Genomic DNA, 7,121 nt, shown 5'->3' with positions numbered 1-7,121 from the left:
AATTAATAACACAACCACAAAACACAGATGGACCTTGCAAAATAACCTGTGCTCCTTTGTTAGCAACTCTGATCTCCAGATCGTCTAAGGCCTTGTAAACAGTTTGACGTGAACGTCGATATCTTCTGCTGTAGCGAGGCATCTCAAAACATGCGGTTGCACGCGCTGCTGCTCGCCGACTGACGCCCGCTTAGACTGATGCACACTCACCGAGCGCTGGGCAGCGACTGGCGGTGCCGGAGGCGGCGAATCCCGTCCGCGCGCGGTAGGATCTCTAGACCGCGCGCGTCCGCGATGCAGCGGCTGCGGCTGACCTTGAGCAAGCGCCAGTGTATATGACGCAACTCAGTGCTTACGTCATGCTCTGTGCGAGCAAAAAAAACTGTTCTCACTCTATGGCCTCCGGTCAATGTAGCGTACGTCTTGCGTTCAGAATCTAGCGGGTCAATGTTTTTAATGAAAGAATTTTTTTTTATTTTTTTTTAAAGGAAATGAGGTTAGGATAAGAGATTGTTTATTTTAATTTTTATAATAATGTGTTACATCTCCAGTAACTTGTATTTTAGCACATCTTCCGGCACCTTTAATCCACAGACACACACTCTCCTGTTCATTAATTTTACGATGGTTCCTTGTTCTAAACCAAAATGCCTGGTTAGATGTGAAATAGGAAATACCCAAATCCCTATTAAACACTTCTCCAACATGAAAAGTGCGGTAGGCTATGACATCTCTTGCATTGAAACCTTCCAAGCCAGTAACATTCTTCACTTTATCACCATTATAACGAACAACAGCAACAGTAATCCAACCATTACCAGCTTGGTGTGTGTCTAATTGGGTAAGTGTAAAATTAATAACACAACCACAAAACACAGATGGACCTTGCAAAATAACCTGTGCTCCTTTGTTAGCAACTCTGATCTCCAGATCGTCTAAGGCCTTGTAAACAGTTTGACGTGAACGTCGATATCTTCTGCTGTAGCGAGGCATCTCAAAACATGCGGTTGCACGCGCTGCTGCTCGCCGACTGACGCCCGCTTAGACTGATGCACACTCACCGAGCGCTGGGCAGCGACTGGCGGTGCCGGAGGCGGCGAATCCCGTCCGCGCGCGGTAGGATCTCTAGACCGCGCGCGTCCGCGATGCAGCGGCTGCGGCTGACCTTGAGCAAGCGCCAGTGTATATGACGCAACTCAGTGCTTACGTCATGCTCTGTGCGAGCAAAAAAAACTGTTCTCACTCTATGGCCTCCGGTCAATGTAGCGTACGTCTTGCGTTCAGAATCTAGCGGGTCAATGTTTTTAATGAAAGAATTTTTTTTTATTTTTTTTTAAAGGAAATGAGGTTAGGATAAGAGATTGTTTATTTTAATTTTTATAATAATGTGTTACATCTCCAGTAACTTGTATTTTAGCACATCTTCCGGCACCTTTAATCCACAGACACACACTCTCCTGTTCATTAATTTTACGATGGTTCCTTGTTCTAAACCAAAATGCCTGGTTAGATGTGAAATAGGAAATACCCAAATCCCTATTAAACACTTCTCCAACATGAAAAGTGCGGTAGGCTATGACATCTCTTGCATTGAAACCTTCCAAGCCAGTAACATTCTTCACTTTATCACCATTATAACGAACAACAGCAACAGTAATCCAACCATTACCAGCTTGGTGTGTGTCTAATTGGGTAAGTGTAAAATTAATAACACAACCACAAAACACAGATGGACCTTGCAAAATAACCTGTGCTCCTTTGTTAGCAACTCTGATCTCCAGATCGTCTAAGGCCTTGTAAACAGTTTGACGTGAACGTCGATATCTTCTGCTGTAGCGAGGCATCTCAAAACATGCGGTTGCACGCGCTGCTGCTCGCCGACTGACGCCGGCTTAGACTGATGCACACTCACCGAGCGCTGGGCAGCGACTGGCGGTGCCGGAGGCGGCGAATCCCGTCCGCGCGCGGTAGGATCTCTAGACCGCGCGCGTCCGCGATGCAGCGGCTGCGGCTGACCTTGAGCAAGCGCCAGTGTATATGACGCAACTCAGTGCTTACGTCATGCTCTGTGCCAGCAAAAAAAACTGTTCTCACTCTATGGCCTCCGGTCAATGTAGCGTACGTCTTGCGTTCAGAATCTAGCGGGTCAATGTTTTTAATGAAAGAATTTTTTTTTATTTTTTTTTAAAGGAAATGAGGTTAGGATAAGAGATTGTTTATTTTAATTTTTATAATAATGTGTTACATCTCCAGTAACTTGTATTTTAGCACATCTTCCGGCACCTTTAATCCACAGACACACACTCTCCTGTTCATTAATTTTACGATGGTTCCTTGTTCTAAACCAAAATGCCTGGTTAGATGTGAAATAGGAAATACCCAAATCCCTATTAAACACTTCTCCAACATGAAAAGTGCGGTAGGCTATGACATCTCTTGCATTGAAACCTTCCAAGCCAGTAACATTCTTCACTTTATCACCATTATAACGAACAACAGCAACAGTAATCCAACCATTACCAGCTTGGTGTGTGTCTAATTGGGTAAGTGTAAAATTAATAACACAACCACAAAACACAGATGGACCTTGCAAAATAACCTGTGCTCCTTTGTTAGCAACTCTGATCTCCAGATCGTCTAAGGCCTTGTAAACAGTTTGACGTGAACGTCGATATCTTCTGCTGTAGCGAGGCATCTCAAAACATGCGGTTGCACGCGCTGCTGCTCGCCGACTGACGCCGGCTTAGACTGATGCACACTCACCGAGCGCTGGGCAGCGACTGGCGGTGCCGGAGGCGGCGAATCCCGTCCGCGCGCGGTAGGATCTCTAGACCGCGCGCGTCCGCGATGCAGCGGCTGCGGCTGACCTTGAGCAAGCGCCAGTGTATATGACGCAACTCAGTGCTTACGTCATGCTCTGTGCCAGCAAAAAAAACTGTTCTCACTCTATGGCCTCCGGTCAATGTAGCGTACGTCTTGCGTTCAGAATCTAGCGGGTCAATGTTTTTAATGAAAGAATTTTTTTTTATTTTTTTTTAAAGGAAATGAGGTTAGGATAAGAGATTGTTTATTTTAATTTTTATAATAATGTGTTACATCTCCAGTAACTTGTATTTTAGCACATCTTCCGGCACCTTTAATCCACAGACACACACTCTCCTGTTCATTAATTTTACGATGGTTCCTTGTTCTAAACCAAAATGCCTGGTTAGATGTGAAATAGGAAATACCCAAATCCCTATTAAACACTTCTCCAACATGAAAAGTGCGGTAGGCTATGACATCTCTTGCATTGAAACCTTCCAAGCCAGTAACATTCTTCACTTTATCACCATTATAACGAACAACAGCAACAGTAATCCAACCATTACCAGCTTGGTGTGTGTCTAATTGGGTAAGTGTAAAATTAATAACACAACCACAAAACACAGATGGACCTTGCAAAATAACCTGTGCTCCTTTGTTAGCAACTCTGATCTCCAGATCGTCTAAGGCCTTGTAAACAGTTTGACGTGAACGTCGATATCTTCTGCTGTAGCGAGGCATCTCAAAACATGCGGTTGCACGCGCTGCTGCTCGCCGACTGACGCCGGCTTAGACTGATGCACACTCACCGAGCGCTGGGCAGCGACTGGCGGTGCCGGAGGCGGCGAATCCCGTCCGCGCGCGGTAGGATCTCTAGACCGCGCGCGTCCGCGATGCAGCGGCTGCGGCTGACCTTGAGCAAGCGCCAGCGTATATGACGCAACTCAGTGCTTACGTCATGCTCTGTGCGAGCACACCAAGCTGGTAATGGTTGGATTACTGTTGCTGTTGTTCGTTATAATGGTGATAAAGTGAAGAATGTTACTGGCTTGGAAGGTTTCAATGCAAGAGATGTCATAGCCTACCGCACTTTTCATGTTGGAGAAGTGTTTAATAGGGATTTGGGTATTTCCTATTTCACATCTAACCATGCATTTTGGTTTAGAACAAGGAACCATCGTAAAATTAATGAACAGGAGAGTGTGTGTCTGTGGATTAAAGGTGCCGGAAGATGTGCTAAAATACAAGTTACTGGAGATGCATCAGTCTAAGCCGGCGTCAGTCGGCGAGCAGCAGCGCGTGCAACCGCATGTTTTGAGATGCCTCGCTACAGCAGAAGATATCGACGTTCACGTCAAACTGTTTACAAGGCCTTAGACGATCTGGAGATCAGAGTTGCTAACAAAGGAGCACAGGTTATTTTGCAAGGTCCATCTGTGTTTTGTGGTTGTGTTATTAATTTTACACTTACCCAATTAGACACACACCAAGCTGGTAATGGTTGGATTACTGTTGCTGTTGTTCGTTATAATGGTGATTTTGAAAAGTCGTTTACCACCGCACATGAGAGAAAAATTAGTCACAACGCCAGAGCACGACACTGAATATTTTCTGTCCGTGCTTGATTCTATCGACTTAATCTATGAGAAAAGACCTATACCGAATAGAGCAACAGAAAATCAGGCACAACAACAACATAATTATGTAAGTCAGTCAGTAAAAGGTGATCTAAACAAAGAAAAGTTACATACCCAGAGGTAACGAGAAAGGTAACGCAAAAGGAAAAAACAAACGATTTAAAATAAATTTTCAAAACAACAGGAGTAATTTCAATTCACGATCGAATTACAATCCACCATCACAAGGCCATATGCGCAATATAAACAGAAAAAGTCAGACGCACCAGTGGTCGACGCGGCGGCATGAATGCTTTGCCTTACACTGTACAGCAGCCAACTTTTGGGCAGCACAGTAACAGCACAGCAGTTTTTGCTAATAACAACACGAGCGCTCGCGAAGTAATGTCTCGAGGAGCCAACAACACAAATTAGCGAAGTGCCTTCACTGTGCGACCAACTGAAATTACGCCAGGTTATGAATTAAGTCCCACTATACCGCTGGAAAACCCCAACCGGTCGAAGTAAACCTCTCTGGGATTGGGAACGAAGCAAAACTACAAACTTGTTTCATAAGATTTGACAAACAAGGTGACATCAAGGATGATCTGTATCAGCATGTGTTAGATACAACGAATAATATCAAGGAAGAACAAGTACAAGCAATCATTAGGGTGAAAATATTTAATATTGACACGCAGTTAATTTTAGATACAAGTTCAACTGCCAACCTAACGTCATATGCATTTTTCTGTGAATTGAAGAAGAGAGGCAAATTTCCAACATTTCCTGTTGGGTTGGGTTGTTTGGCGGAAGAGACCAAACACCAAGGTTATCGGTCTCATCAGATTAGGGAAGGACAGGGAAGGAAGACGGCGTGCCCTTTGAAAGGAACCATCCCGACATTTGCCTGGAGCGATTTAGGGAAATCACGGAAAATCTAAATCAGGATGGCTGGACGCGGGATTTAACCGTCGTCCTCCTGAATGCCAATCCAGTGTCAACATTTCCTGTCCAAAATTGCAAGGTGCAAACTGCTACAGGCAGTAAGACTAAATTGGTGAGACACAAGGCATTTATTCCATTGAACATTTTACATTTTACAGTGAAGTGCAATTTTATTATGGTAATGCCATGTGGCTAGGGTCTCTAGTCTGGTAGACCATTCGCCTTGTGCAAGTCTTTCGAGTTCTTGCGTATCGAAGGGGATGAAATGATGATGATAAAGACAACACATCACCCAGTCACTGAGAGGAGAAAATCTCCGACCCAGCCAGGAATCGAACCCGGGCAATTAGTCTGTCGCGCTGACCACTTGGCTACCTGGGGCGGACAATTTTATTATAATTCACAAACTTACAGTTAATTGTCTTATTGGCATGGACACGTTCAGAGCACGCAAAACACAGATTGACATAGGTAATGGTAAATGCCACTTTTATATAAAGAATCAGAATTTTTCTGTTGATTTAGTCAAAACACCTGATAAAAGTAACAAAAAATGAACCAGAGTCAAATTTAATAGTACAATATTTCTTTCCAACTGTATATTTCACAAATTTGATACTGAACAAGAAGCAGTCACTGATCTTAGTTACGAAATGATAGAGCAGAAACTAAGTTATCACAAATACTAAATGATATGCAACTACGAGAACTTTCTAACTTGTTATTTAAGTATGCAAATGTGTTCAGTAAGGAGCCAGGAGTAATCAAAGACTATGAATTTAATTTTGAAGTTCATCCATATGAAACATTTTTTGTAATGTCATATCCTATTCGCCAGCCGTTGTGGCCGAGCGGTTCTAGGCGCTTCAGTCCAGAACCCCACGACTGCTACAGTTGCAGGTTCGAATCCTGACTCAGGAATGGATGTGTGTGATGTTCTTTGGTTAGTTATGTTTAGGTAGTTCTAAGTTCTAGGGGAATGCTCAGAGCCATTTGAACCATATCCTATTCCTTGGGGAAAACGAGTGGCAATAAGGGTAGAGATCATGCATATGATTAAATGGGGAATTATACAACCTTCATTTTCACACTGCTGCAGTCTTCTATTACCAGTAAGTAAACCAGATGGATCTGTAAGATTAGTTCTCAATGGTAGAGGTCTCAATAAGACTTTAGTACCAGTACACATAAGACCAGACAACTTCGACGAACAGCTTTTAAAGTTTTAAAATACAAAATACTTAAGTATACTAGATCTCAAGAGTCCTACTGGCAAATAAAGCTCCATGAAGAAAGTCGAAAATATACACCATTTGTTTGTGGTGGTAGAAGTTAAGAATTCCGTGTTCTACCTTTTGGACTGAACATTAGTGCAAGCGTGTTTATATTTGCACTAAACAAAATCTTAGGACCATAATTGCTTAACAAAGTCACTGTTTATGTAGACGACATGCTAATAGCCACACCCACTTGGTTAGAACATATCAGGCTGATTGAACAGGTACTTCAATGATTTGCAGAACAAGGTATATTACCTAAGCCAAAAAAACTTGATGCCATATGCAACTGTCCAGGTCCAAGGAATAAAAAACAACTAAAAGTTTATTTAGGACTAGCATCCTTTTTTCGTAAATTCGTACCACAGCAACTGACGAACAGTGATGCATTACTCAACTTGTTACGAAAAAATAGGCCTTGGTTATGAGATGATAAGTGTCAAAAAGAGGCACTCGTTAATGCAAACATTCTTAG

This window comes from Schistocerca serialis, chromosome 2, assembly GCF_023864345.2.
Source record: "Schistocerca serialis cubense isolate TAMUIC-IGC-003099 chromosome 2, iqSchSeri2.2, whole genome shotgun sequence".
In the NCBI taxonomy this organism is placed as follows: Eukaryota; Metazoa; Arthropoda; class Insecta; order Orthoptera; family Acrididae; genus Schistocerca; species Schistocerca serialis.
This window is presented reverse-complemented; position numbering follows the sequence as displayed.